Here is a 14061-nt window from a genome sequence, read left to right as displayed (position 1 = left end):
CTGGGACTACAGCTGGCTTTAATTCATAATTTGACTATGAAAAAACTACCACCTTAGGTTTTGTTTCTGAGATATTGCTGCTGATTCCATGCCAATTTTTAACCGTAACCCATGATCTGTATTCTAATAGGTCAAAAACCAGCCAGACGCACACCTGTGATCCCAGAAGCTTGGGAGGCTGAGGCAGGAGGATCATGAGTTCAAAGCCAGCCTCGGCAATGGTGAGGACCTAAGCAACTCTGTGAGACCTTGTCTCTAAATAAAATTCAAAATAGGCCTGGGGATGTGGCTCAGTTATCAAGTGCCCCTGAGTTCAGTCCCTGGTACCAAAGAAACAAAACGAACACAAAAACAAAAAAACTAGCCAGAAGCAGTGACCTTGGAGGTGGACCCAGCCCTGAAGTTGGTGAAAATAAGAGCCAGTAACCGCTTACACTCTGCTCACAAGAGAAATGACCGTACACCAGATGAGGACCAGGGGAGAAGCCCCTGGAAGTCTGTCTCCCCCTACGTGTTGGGAACTCTGAATTTCACGGGGCTGGCGTGGTGTTTCCTTTAAAACAGTCCTCATATTTGGGGAAGGGGGAGGGGATAGAAATGACTCATTGCAGGTTTTAGTCTTCAAAGCCGCTCAGAGTTTCAAGTTCTCGGGCAGGTGCCCAGCAAGATGTACTGGAATGCAGGAAGAAACCGTGAAAAGGTTCATTTAAAAATAGTCTAATGCTTATAATGCTCATATCTACTGAATTTAGTCTGGGAAAAATGCACTAACAGTCGTATGGAGCTCATAAATCATGAGGTGGGGGCACGGGAGCTGGTACTTGAACTGGTACAGGTGTGTGCTCTGAAATCATGTTTAGGGTCCCGGAAGCTGGGAATACGGGACAAAGCCAAAATTTCTGTGCAGAGACGCACAGGTTGTGTCTCCAAGTACCAAGGTCAAATGTGTGTGTGTGGTGTGTGTGTGTTGCACACAGGCCAAATGACTTTGCAGTCTCCCCACTTAAGGTTTAGATAGTGGTCTGGAGGAGTAAAGAGTAGGGATTTTCCTTTAGGGAAGAGAACATTCAATGACAGGGTGTACCCTGCACATTTTAGATGAGTGGGTTTTGCTTTGTTTTTAAAGCTGAAAAAATATTTGAGAAGCCAATGACAGTATCTGGTTGCAGGCGCCCAAGGAAACCTTGCAAGAGTGTGGAGCTTTTGAAGCCTTTCTGATTCTGTAGTGTTTTCCTAATTACCTCATTGTGTTTATAAATCAGCTGCTTTTATTGACAGATGCCTCCGGGGCTCTGGAGGTTGGGCATTGTGTGGAAGAAGTGGTTCAAACTTTAAAAGGAAACAGGAGGAGGCAGTGCCAGAATTGGGTTCGGATGACAGTGCTTGGGTGCCCTAAGTCTGGCTGCTGGTTTGATGTTTTTGTCCCCCACGCGCTGCGTTTTATCCATCATGATTGCTATTAAAGTTATTTTTGCATTTGTCACATTAGAGTCTCATTTAAATGGTAAAGCTCATTTTAATTGATGCTGCATCACGGGTGTTAGAGTGAATGCATATCAAGATTAAATTCCAAAGTGGGACCCCACTGTGGAGGTGAGAGGTGGACCTGCTGGCCAGACCTCTTTGCTGAGAAGGGCTGGAAGTTCAGTTTTCATGAAACCCTTGACTGTCCACCTCAAGTTGCTCTGGGATTTCCAGGCCTGCTTTCTTGTTTATTTAACTGGAAGGGATTGCTGAATTAGCTCTGGTATGTGTGTGTGCTGGCTGGTGTAGTTTTGGCTGTGTGTCTCTCTCCCCTCTGCAGATACCGAATTCCCAGTGTAACTTTGTATATAAAAGGATGCCGGGGAGTCCACAGGGAAGAGTGTCTGCAGGCTTCCACGTACTGAGGGGACTCCTCAGCCAGACGTCATGAAGGCACCTCGGCGTCTGCACAGGCATTCATTTTTCCTTTGGTTATTTATCTCTACTTAAGGAAGCCTTGCTTTTCTTTGTAGTAATGTTCAGAAGGCACCCACTGCAAGGAGAGAGGAGAAAAAGGAAGTAGGGGTTTTTTTTTTTTTTTAAAACAACCTGGATCTGTGCCCTGTCCCAGCTCTCCAGAGATCCTTTAAGCTCCTCTAATAGTTAAAACCAAGTGTAAGGCAGGTGCAGAGAGTATTCAGCAATAAGCTGCACGTGCCCCCCACTGCCCACCCCCTAGAAGAGGAACGTGTGCCTCCTGTGGATCTTTAGTTCACCTTGCAGGCGGGTGGCTGGACACCTCTGGATCTGGATCCTCTTTTGTCTTTGCTAAGTGTCTTTGCAGGGGTCATTCTGCATCTATTAGCCAGCCAGGCCCCACACCTGAACTGATTGTTTGAGTGGACGTGGGGTGTGTGTAGGCAGGGCTGGCGTCTCCCTACGCTTTCTGGGAGTTGAGGCTGGACAGTGCAGGGCTGGAATGGGGGGGGACACCAGTCAGACCAAGTGGGACAGCCACTGGGACATGAAATCTGAGCACAGCAACCTCAGGGAATATAGATAGAACCCAGCTGGCAGAGAGCGTTCTTGGGGGCCGTTCCCATCCTGCACACCCAGCCGGCGGCTAACTCCTCGTTGAGAAGCTGGGGGTATAAAAATGAGCCGTCTTTGTCTTTCCGTGGAAATAAAAATCAAATCAATTTTAGTTCCAATAATTGTATGTGGAGCTTTATAATTGGAAATCTGAAGCTAGCAAAAATTATATAACCCTAGTTAATTACATTAGTGTACTCAAACTAAATATAGAATGGGATTAGCTCATGGAAACATTTCATTTTTTTATCCCACTCAGTGCAGCTCCCAGCCACCCAGGAGTCGGCGAGTTCTTGCTTTTTGCAGTTGCTGGAGGTGGAACCCTGGGGCCTAACACTTGCTAGCAATTGCCTGACCTGAGCTACACCCTGCTTCCCCCCACCCCGCAGTTAGCTGCCTCCTAGTTGCATTTTGTAATGTTTTGAACGTTCTGTACAAGTTTCCAAGAAAGTTGGGTGAAATAGGACACTGTTTCATCTTTTACGGATTCAGGTGCAAGTACAAATGGCAGGATAGGTCGTCCTGCCTGAATTTTGGTTTTTTTGCCTTCTCGGAGAGGCAGGGCGAAGGGTCCTGTTGGAAGGCGTGCCTCTGGTTCTTCAGGGTGGCGCTCCCTTTAAGGGAACTTGGGGCTCTGTTCATGGTTTCTATCTACAAGTAAAGTTCACCGTTCTCCAATTTCCTGTTGTGTTTGCTTTTCCATTCCACCTTCTATATTTGGACAACACATGTATTTTTCTGGATGGGTTTCTGGTGGCACAGATGTTCATCAGAGTGGAATTTCTGTGTCCACACGGGGGGATGGGGTTGGGCACTTGTTAACAATTGTACAGTGGAATTGGATACATTATAGATTCAGGCTGGGCACTAATTTCCTTTGCAAGCTGTGTATTACTTTGTTTCGTTTGGGTTTGCCATGAATGTTGGCTTTGCCTTCTGGGGGGCAGAATCTCCCTGAATGTTTCATTTGATAGGAGCCGCCTGCGCGCCCACCCCCCCCATTTTTCCTTTTTTTTTTTGTTTTCTGGTCCTGGGCCTGGAACCCAGGACCTGGAGCATGCTAGGCAAGCGCTGTTTCACTTAGTTACACCTGGAACTTTTCTTGCACAGTGTTGAAGTGTAAAGGAGATGCCATCATGTCGCCCATCTTAAGTGAATGGTAATGCACAGTAAACTTAACGAGTTGTGGCGACCTCACCATTACCTAGCTGGAAATCATTTTAATTCCCCAATAAGGTGGTCCTCCATTGCCATTCTGCTCCCTGTCCCCTCCTTCAGCCATGGGCAATCAGGGGGCTCTCATCTCTAGATTTCCCTTTTCTGGATATTTTAGAGATCAGTCTCCAGGAAGGAGTATCTTTGTGTGGTGGAGCTTTCCAGATAGTGAGTCTGGATTGACGTATCTCGCCTCCCTCTTTCCACTGCCCAGGAGAGGGCTGGGTAGGGAGGGGGAGCAGAAGGCTAGTGGGGTGGGCTCCCTGCCTCCAGTTCTTCGTCTAGCTGGAAAGTCAGGATAATGATGCGCTTGTTGCAGGCTCCAAGGTGGAACCACGTGGGAATCGCTAGTTCCCCACCTGGCACGGGGAGGGAGGGAGCTCACTGTCCACTTGGGGATACGTGATGGGGAATGGTGTGTCCCAGCCCCAGGGGGCAGGTGAGAATTGCTAAGGGGTGGGGCTGGCTTAAGGAGGGTGGGCTGTCCCTGGAGAGCTGAGAACAGCCACAGCAAACACCCCGGCTCATCTTGAAATCCAGGTGCCTCTCGGGGCACTGCATGTGAGGCTGGGAAGGAAGCTGGGGCTTGGCCCAGGATGAGGGTGGCTCAGCGGGAGCACCTTTGTTGTTAGAAGTGAGGACAGGGTATTACTGGAATCCTGTGGGTAGAGGCCAGGAAGGGTATCCTTTAGTGCAGGGTTGGTCCCCTGCCACCGACCAACAGTCATCCAGTCCCCAGAGGTCCTAGTGCTAGGGTCAGAAAACCCTGTCTCCGTAGCTTGAAATCTCCAGGTAGTTTCAAGAGGGGCACTTGGTGCCTCTGTAAAGGCTTGTTGAAGTTGAAGGACTTAACTCCCATTGGGCTCACAGAAGGAATAATAGCACTTTCCGTCTTCAGGCATGCCGTTTTTCCAAGGCGAGGGATAAACAAGACTTTGGAGCTCACTTTTTTCCCTCTTTGGGTACTGGGGATTGAGTACTAGGGGTCACTGGACCCCCGAGCCACATCCCCAGGCCTATTTTGTATTTTACTTGGAGGCACGGTCTCCCTGAGTTGCTTAGGGCCTCACTGTTGCTGAGGCTGGCTTTGATCCTCCTGTCTCAGCCTCTGGAGCTGCTGGGATGACAGACCCTGGCTGCAGCTCACTTTTGAGGGGGAAGAGTAGCATTTGAACTGTTGGAGCAGTCACTTACCTGGGCTTTGATCTGGTGAGCATCTGTGTCTCGTCCTGGTGGTCGGGTTCCCCGCACCGGTCTCTTCCTCCTCCTCCCTTTGGTCTCTGGGAAAGCTGGCCTTCCTCCCTGAAAGTGTTTGTCCTTTACTTGGGCCTCCTGGACTCCCTGCCTCAGATCTGCCCTCTGGTCTTTGGTTTCTTTTGCCAGTCCCTATCCTTACTCTTACTTTTTTCCCCTGAGGGAATAACTGACTATAGGCTAACTTCAAAGAGCCCAAGCCTTTCAGAGTTGATCTCCTCTTCTTCCCCCCCCCCCCCCCCGCTGAGAAATCGGGGTACCCAGTCTAGGAGCTCAGCGTGTAGATCATTTCCTAGCCATTTTGCCTGTCCACAATCAAATATGTAGTGTTTTTCACCACATGGAATCACGTGGTGCTTGTTAAGATCCATCTGCTTGAAATATAGCATAAGTAGGCATAAAGTGCAGTTCAACTCCTCACATATACATAAATACACATGCATGTTTGTGAAACCTGCACCACAATCAGACTCGCAAATATTCCATCGCCTCCTGAAGTTTCCTTGCTCTGCTTTGGAATCTCTCTGCCTCCCTACATCCCTGTCCCCAGGCAGCCAGCCATGGGCTCCAAGTTACTGTGCATTTTCCTGGAATTCTTTTTTTTTTTTTTTGCTTTGTGTTTGGGTTTTGCCTGGCTTTTTTTCCCCTTGGCATAATGATTTTGGGGCTTCCTGGGTGTTGTATGTCATTAATTCTTACTTCACTGTTGGGCGGGATTCTGTTGTCTGGAGGCAGGGAAATCTGGGTATTCATTCCATACTTCTTGGACATTTGGGTGTCTTTCTTTTTTTTTAATGGGTAATGCTGCTGTCCATGTCCACTGGTTCTAACTTCATCATGTATCCACCATCCAGAGAGCTTGCTGAGGCAGAGGGCTGGGTCCCGTGCCCTGCATCTGATTCAGCAAGTGTGGGAGGCTGGGCCCAGGTCTGTCTGCCTGGCAGCTCCCGGATGCTGGTGGCAGAGGTGGCCTTGGGGTGGGGTGGGAGACAGCCCGGTGCCAGGCTCTGTGCTACCTCTGCACCGTGCTCCTTGGAACCTGAGGGGGTCAAGGTCCTCCCCTGCCTTTTCTTTCTTGGGCAGGCCAGATCGGGACCCCTGGGTTTTCCCAGGGGACTCCCCAGCTCATCGTTGCACCACCTCCAGGCCCGACTTGCGGCTGACCTCGGCTTGCTCACGTCGGCATCTCTGCTCCGGAGAGCAGGAGATTGGCAGGATCGCAGGCCCTTTCGGGAGCCTCTTCTCCATGGGACGGTGGAATTTAAAACACGCCTTTCATCACTGGCTGATATTCCCGCTGCAGCTGCTTCTGCCCCCTCCTCCCCTCCCCCACTTCCAGTGCCATTCGTAGAAATCCAATCATGGGATCCATGGACCTTTTTTGAATTTTTCTCTTGTAGTGGTAGATGGATACAGTGCTTTTATTGATCTTTATGGGGTGCTGAGGCTCGAACGGGAGCTTCACACGTGCTGGGCAAGCGCTCTACCGCTGAACCCCAGCCCCAGTCCAATCCATGGACTTTTATGTCTGGCTTCTTTCACTTAAAACTTTTGACGTTCATCGTGTTGTGGCTCATTCCTTGTGAGCATTTTGTCACCCCGTGGGCAGAGATGGGAGGGTGGGCCCACGGACCCCAGGAGTGCTGTGGGTGTGAGGAATGTGCCAACCCAAGATGCAGGCCGAACCTCCCCGTGACTGCGTTGGAAAGGGAAGACCTGTCACCAGCTGAACACTGTTCACAGACTCCAGTACCATTTGGCTTCCAGCCTGATACCAACAGTCATTTTCTCCCCCTTCTCCCAACTTCTGCACCTAAAGGTCCATGTGAGATCAAGTCTAGGGCTCCTGCTGATCTCTCCCTGAGTGACACGTTTTTGGGGTGGAGTATTAGCAGGTAGGTAACTAGACTTAGGACACTTGACTTTCCCTGGGGACGGGGGGGTTGTGTGACCTTTCTTCCAGGTCTGAGGTTGTGGGACTCCCCTGCAGCTTGCCTGTGGTCACTGCAAGGGTCTCCTGAAGCCCCAGCCTTGACTGACAAGACTAACAGAATCACGAGGTTCTTTTTTTTCTTGGATCTAAGGCACTTAACCACTGAGCCACATCCCCTGCCCATTTTCTACTTGATTTGGAGACGGGGCCTTGCTAAGTTGCTGAGGCTGGCTTTGAACTCGTCATCCTCCTGCCTCAGCTTCTCGAGCCTCTGGGATGACAGGCCTGAGCCACCGTGCCCAGCTGAGGTTCTTTTCCGAGCTGAGCAGCCTCCTGTCCGTGTGTGACCTCGGTTCCTGGTTCAGGGTTGGGTTGCAGAATAGTCTGATTTTTGTCTTGCAGTGCTGGGGGTGGGACCAGGGGCCTTCTGCAGACTGGCAAGTGCTCTGCCACTGAGCTGCACCCCCAGCCCTTTTTCTGAGACGTTCTCCTCAGAGTCGGCTCTAACTGGCCATCCCCCTGTCTCCGGGGTTGTGGATCACAGGTGTGCACCACCTCACCTGGCCCTCTGATGACTTTTTATCTTTTGCTGTGTACTGTAGTACTTCTTCAGGCTTTATTAATATTTTTAAATGATTGCTCAGTTTAAAATAAATGAATCTTTTATTTGGTGTGCAAAAACTTGTTTTTTAATAAGAGGTTTCATAAGGAGCTAAATTTTTTATTTCCTCTCCAAAAGGCCTCTTGCCAATTTATTCTTTTATGCTTGCATTTTCCTAGATTGCAAATACTATTCTTTTCCTCAAGATTGTAAATTCTTATGTGTGTTTTTTTTTTTTTTTTTTTGCATTGCTAGGACTTACATATAGAAGTGCTCTATCATTGAGCAACGACCCCAGCCATTTTATTTTTTCGTTTTGAAACGGGGTCTCCTTAAGTTGCTGAGTCTGGCCTCACACGTGTGGTCCTCCTGCCTCGGCCTCCCGAGTAGCTGGGATTACAGGCTTTACAATAGAAAATTCTCTATTGGTGATTGTGCTTTAAATGTCATTTGTGCCTCTGCCCAGTGGACGCACAATGGTAATTACCAGCCAGTGGCTAATGGTGTCAATGGCAGTGCAGGTTACGCTCTGGTTAGATTTGTCAGGCATCTTGGACCAACTTTTTATATTCTGCTCTACATTCTCTATCTTGAGAAAGTAATGGTGTGTTTGCCTGGTGGGTTATGTGGCCTGCTGCTGCATTCAAGTTGTTTTATTTTGGTGTTTGAAAGATTTGAGTATGAAAACATAAATCGGGGGAAAGGGAAGCCCAGGACAATGCAGAGTGGGGAAAATATGTGTGTATACACACACACAGACACACACACGGTGCTGGAGGTCGATTCTAGTCACCTCAGTTTGCTACTATAGTCGAGTCAGCCATGCAAAACCTTCTGGGGGCTACCAGCAGGTAAGAGAATAGCTCGATTATAAAAAACTGAATTTCCTTGTTTAGTAGCAACTCATTGCAATGCACTGCAATGTTAATAGTCAGGTAATTGCTTGTAGTGGTAGAGCAAGGCTTCTGTTTTCCCAGGTGGGTGGAGAGACGGTGGTTTGGGAGGTGCAGGGAGATGGCTCTGGCCTTCCCCCGGCTCTTCCAAAACCTGTTAACTCGCCTTGTCTTCCTGGTCATGAGGACACCAAGCTGGAGTGTCTGTCAAGCAGATGACCTAGAAATTCACACGTAGTGAAAGGAGGTTAAAATAGAAGTGTGTGAACTAAATTGGAAGGAGGACTTGGCTTCATTAAAAAAAAAAAAAAGCCAGATTGTGAACAATGAAGCTGTCACTTTTCCAAGGACAGGGCTGGCCATCTCAGATGTCCTGATGGTACTGGTCATGGTCGTCTCCAGATGTGTACGGTGGGGAAGGAAACTTGCATGAAAACGAGCCAGCCTCTTTAACGCCAAGATTGAGTGGTTGTAAAGCAACACAGGTTCTGGAAAAGGAGCACTCTGGGCCAGCGTGACCTTTGTCACTTAACAGGGCCTGGAATGTTCCTTGTGCACAGTGAGCTGGGAGCCACTTGGAAAGAAACGGAACTTTTGCCTGCCTGGCTGCATCAAGATGTTTTGATCATTAATTCATGTCACAGGAATAGAAGGTTCATGAGAGAGTGGTGTGTGTGTGTGAGAGAGGGATGAAGGCATTTGAAGCTTAGGGAGTGTGTTAAAAGATCCATTTGGGGACAGAAGTGCAGATTGGGGCATTGGGCTGGGTGTCTGCTCTGGGCTGGAAGTAGTCACAACAGGTTTGTGGAACTCGGTGTGAATTGAGAGAGATGGACTAGTCTCTAACCTCCGCAGTGCTGTACTCCACTTTCCCAAATGATTTCTAGAAATTTCTTGCTGGAGGTTATTTTTCAACCTGTTTTACTGTGGCTCCCCCACCTCCCCCTTCCCGCCTTGCTGGGGATCAAATCCAGGACCTCACACATGCTAGGAAAGAGCTCTACCACTGAGATACTCCCCCAGCCCAAAGTCTGCACATATCCATCGCGTTCCCTACAGAGGGCTAATGATGATCCCAGACAACTCTTTAGCCGCTGGGTTGTACCATATGCAATTTTTACCACCACAAGTAGCAGTGCTGGGGATTGAACCCAAGCCTTGTGCATGCTGGGCAGTGTCCTCTGCCCCCGAGCTACTCTGTCTAGCCTCTGTCTTGAGGAATGAGGAGCTGACATTTTCGAATATGCAGTCTTTAAGTCCCTGGGTTCAATCCCCAGCACCACTAAAAAATTAGAAAGGTAGGCCTGGCTTGAGAATGCTCGTTGGAAATTGGCAGTCTTGCGAATCTATACAAGTAGGTACTGGTGTCCTGTAAAAGATTCCTTTCCGCTTGGTATTCCCGTTCCTTTGAGAAGCTGGGCTGGAACCGTGAATTCTCCCCGCGAGCAGCCATGCTCAGCTCTTTGGTTTGCTGTGGGGATCGCCCACATCACAGGAGGAAGGTCTACCTTGAGTCTTCCTGTTGCTCATTTGCTTTCTTGGAAATGTTTCCACATCTGGTCTCGGGAGTTGTAAAACAGGAAGGAGGCGTTAACAGACGGCGTTTCGTAACCAACGTTTGCTGCTTGCCCTGCGTTCTACTTTTTTTTTTCCACCCAACTCTAAAAAGATGGGAGACAAATACCAAAGCCCGTCCTGAGAGAAGCTGAGTCATAGAAACCTGGGGACACCTGGTATGGCAGATGGGCTCCAGAGACATCAGCCACAGAGAGAAAGACGTTCTCTGTCGTGTCCTTGTCTCTGGCTCCAGCTCTGTCCATTCGTGGCTGCCCCTGATGTTCACTCCAGCCACACTCCAGCCACACTCCGCCTGTGTGACGGAGCTATGGGCAGGGAGCAAGGGAGCCAGTCCCTCTGGCCTGTCAGCCATAGTTTAGGAGGAAAGAATGAAAGGAATAGAATGCAAGGAAGGTAGGGAGAGGTGACTGATGCGGCATGTCTTCCAAGGATGTCTAGAGTATGAGCAGACAGCAGGATGGTTTACAGTCTGCTTCCCGTCACATAGCCGTAGGGCAGTTACATTCTCTGTGTGTGACTTTATAGGAAGCATTACCTGTGGGGGGAACACGGGATTGGGCTCCTTCCATCGTCTGTTTGTCAACCAGTGGGTTCCCAGCCTTGCTCTCTGGGCCTGGGTAAGAATGTGTGCCTCTCTTGGTTGGCCAACATGATGGGGATGCACACCCCACACACCTCATCTAGCAAACGGATTTTCTCCAACCTTCTTGTGCTTAGAGTCACTAAGTAGCATTTCAGTGCCAGCTTGGGGCCCATTTTGACCGGCAAAGAAAGGACAAAAACTTAAAACAAAACATGGCAGTGCGTAGTGTGCCCAAAGAATCTCCCTCTCGCCTCCCGTGCTGGGAATTGGACTCAGCGCCTTGTGCCAGGGACACTGGTTTGCAGAGGATGTACCTCGTTTTGACCCCTGCTGGGACCACTTGAATTGCATAATGCTTTTGGCTTCTCCGTGAATGTCCTTGAATGAAAGTGCCAGGGATATTGATTTTTGGAGCTACAAATAATTTTTAGCAAATTGGCAAACTTGCAAATAGGGAATCTGAATACCGCGCGTGGCACTGTTGTTCACCTACAGGTGGTGCGTTGATCCTGTGTGTAGACACACGTGCACCGTTGTATTTTGAGAGCGCCTGAGAACCTGAAAGAAGTCAAGGTTGAGAGAAGTGTGTCCTTTGTTATTGTCTATGGAAATCACACATGAAGGTGGAGTTAGGGCTACAGGTGTATTAATGGGGAGATGCTGTGTGAATGATAAAAGCCGGGCAGGATTGGATAGGGTAGGCCCCAAGACCACATAGATGCGTAGATGATAAAGTGCTGGCCAATTGGCCGTGAGCGCTGGGGCAGAAATTGCCCATTAGAGAGAGATGACCTTGGCTGGTGGTTGCCTGGGGAGGCTCAGGAGGAGCCCTGGGGAGTTAGCTTTGCTGGATTTGCAAATCCTTTATTGAAAGGAGACGGGAGTTTTGTGTTCTTTCCTTTGGATTTCAGTTTTAAATGTTTCACACCTGCAAAAGCCGCTGTTGTGATTCGATCAAAAGTTGGCGTGTCCTGGCAGTGTGGTGGGGCTCCATTAGGGACAGTTTGAAATGAGGATGACAAGCTGCGACTCATGGACTTGATGAGGAAAAATGCACTGTCCCTCATCCAAAATAGGACCTGACCCTTGATGGAAAGCATTCACGGGCGTTGGGTTGTAGGATGCCCACCCAACCCCAGCGGGAGGGAAGGCGAGCCTAGGTACTCAAACAGCTGGATGAGCTGATGAGGCAGCAGCATCAGTGGTGTGCGCGAGACGATTTTAATCTGCGAGAAGGAACTTTTGCACGACTTCTGCATGGTTTGTACAAGTGCTGAAAACTTAAGTCCTGTGTTTTAAAACCTCAGGATTGCAAAACCGCCGCCTGGAGGCGGGATGACAAACATATGACTGATCTCTCGCGGGTGGGATTGTTGAAAAGAACATTTGGTTGAACGCGTGACCCACTTTGCTGTAAAGCAACTCCCTTCCCAGCGTGGCCCGCATGCCCAGGTCACCTTGAGCGGCTGCACTTCTTGTCCTTGAAAACAGAAGGCTGATGAATGGTGGGTGGTGTCTCGTGGTGGTGGAGTCCATTTTTAAGAACTGAAAAGCTTTCCTATTCTCATTTAGGGTTCACGTAGGTCAAGTCCAGAAGCAGTGGGTTTATAAAAATAGTGAAACGGGAGGAGCTACGCTGCAGTGATTTGGGGAGGGCTGAAAGGGTTGGGGCTGTGTCTGAAGGTGGTCTCTGAGGCTGCTCTTGTTCATGCAGAGACCTGCAGAGCCCAGCGGTGAAGGCCATCCAGGTTCCTGTCCCCAGCAGTGTGCCTGTCTGCTTCTGTTCTTCCAGCCTACTGTCATGGAAGCACTCCATTTTTTTTTTTTTTTTTTGGTGCTGGGGACTGAATCCAGGGCTTCATGCATGCCCTGCCACTGAACTGCACCCTCGCCCTTCATGTATTATTTAATTTTGGAGTACTAGGGATTGAACTCGGGGGCACTCGACCACTGAGCCACATCCCCAGCCCTATTTTGTATTTTATTTAGAGTCGGGGTCTCACTGAGTTGCTTAGCTCCTTGCTTTTGCTGGGGCTGGCCTCAAACTTGATCCTCCTGCCTCAGCCTCCTGAGCTGTTGGGATTACAGGTGTGCGCCTCTACCTGGCAGATGTATTCTTTTTAATGCTCTCGTGAATGGTTTTGATTTTCTTATTGTTCATTGCTTATACATAAACACAATCCTCCCCACCTTTTAAAATACTTACTCTCTGGTTCTGGGGATTGAACCCAGGGCCTTGCACCTGCTGCACAAGCCAGTAGTATGAACAAAAGGTGGAGATTCCCTATATCCCCCCTGCCCCTCAGTATGCACAGCAGCCCCCACCAGAATGGAAGTGTCAGTGAATCTCCATACACTGGCATTATTAAAATCGGGGTTCCCACTTGGTGTCTGTGTTCTTGAGTTTGGACAGTTGAATAATGTGTGCATCATAGTCTTTCTTCTTTAGAAACCCTCTGTGCTCTGCTGTCCTTGAATCTGTCCGTCCATCACCCTTAGAAATCGAATACTCCTTGTTCTACTATTGAAAACATGGGCATCTGGACAGGTGAAGAGACCATCAGAGGTTTCCCAGCTGGTCTCCCCAGGAAGTAAACTGCCTGTGGGAAGAAAGAGCCAGGGATGACTCTAAATCCAGGGCTGTTTCTGGGTGTCTGCCCCCTGCTTTCCTCCTCCTCCCTTCTCCTTCCCAGCTGATGGGATTTTTGAAACTTGACTAAATTGCATTTGTTTTTCATCTTTTATTGGAGTGATGGTTTGATTTCTATGACTCAGTCACTTCAGTAATATGTACCCCTGCAGATACTTTCGTAAATGATGGTGAGGGCAAAGCTAGGGCTTCCTGTAAGCTCATCTGTGACTTATCTTTGCCGGAGGAGGAGGAGGAGGAAGTGGGACTGGGGTTACATTTTGAGATGGATGCTGAGTGCGTGCACTGGTGGAATGGTGCCGATGGAATTCTGGCTGGGAAGAGGACTGTGCCTCACTGCGGGAGGGGAACACGGGAGCAGAAGAGGCATCTCGAGGCCCAGCGTGCTTCAGCACAGCCTGCTCTGCTGTCTCGGGTCCTGGGCTCTCCCATGCTCCAGGGGAAGCTGCTGGGGAGCGGTGGGCAGCAGACCTACCGCCCTGAGCTGAGGCCTGAGCCGGGCTGCTCTGCTGTCCTTGGCAGGGCTGTGGCTGGGCCGGGATGTTTGGTAGATCTGGTGCTGTGATGCATTCTGGATGGAGGATATTTTCAGTTCGGATGGGTTTATTGGGCTGTGACCTTATCCTGAGCTGAAGAGGATCTGGGTAGTTTGGTTCCCGGACATCTGGGTTGGGTCAGGGGACAGCCACTGAAGCGTGGGTCTGAGCAGGAGGAGGGAAGAAGATCCTCGCCTCTGAGTCTGAGGGAGGAAAGGCACTATCAATATTGCCACTGGAAGTCGCAGTGAAGCTAGAAGTT

At 49.4% G+C, this 14061-nt stretch overlaps 1 protein-coding gene across 8 annotated transcripts in view; it reads left to right on the top strand.

Moving 5' to 3' along the window:
- The window catches only part of Tbl1x (transducin beta like 1 X-linked), a 184343-nt gene that overhangs the window by 11925 nt on the left and 158357 nt on the right, over window positions 1–14061 (top strand). For 2 of the 8 annotated variants that reach the window (XM_058585534.1, XM_058585528.1), the window contains exon 1: window positions 131–221. The exons of 5 other annotated variants lie outside the window; for them this stretch is intronic. The gene's annotated coding sequence lies outside the window, so the exon portion shown is untranslated. Of the gene's footprint in view, window positions 1–130; window positions 242–14061 lie in introns of those variants that run through there. One more of the 8 variants, XM_058585530.1, reaches the window with a different exon arrangement.

The sequence above is a fragment of the Marmota monax genome, unplaced genomic scaffold (genome assembly GCF_021218885.2).
Source record: "Marmota monax isolate L192 unplaced genomic scaffold, Marmota_monax_Labrador192_F-V1.1 WCK01_AAM20220418_F8-fsc00260, whole genome shotgun sequence".
NCBI classification, from domain to species: Eukaryota; Metazoa; Chordata; class Mammalia; order Rodentia; family Sciuridae; genus Marmota; species Marmota monax.
Note: the sequence above shows the minus strand (reverse complement) of the source record. Positions and strands in the feature narration are given on the sequence as shown.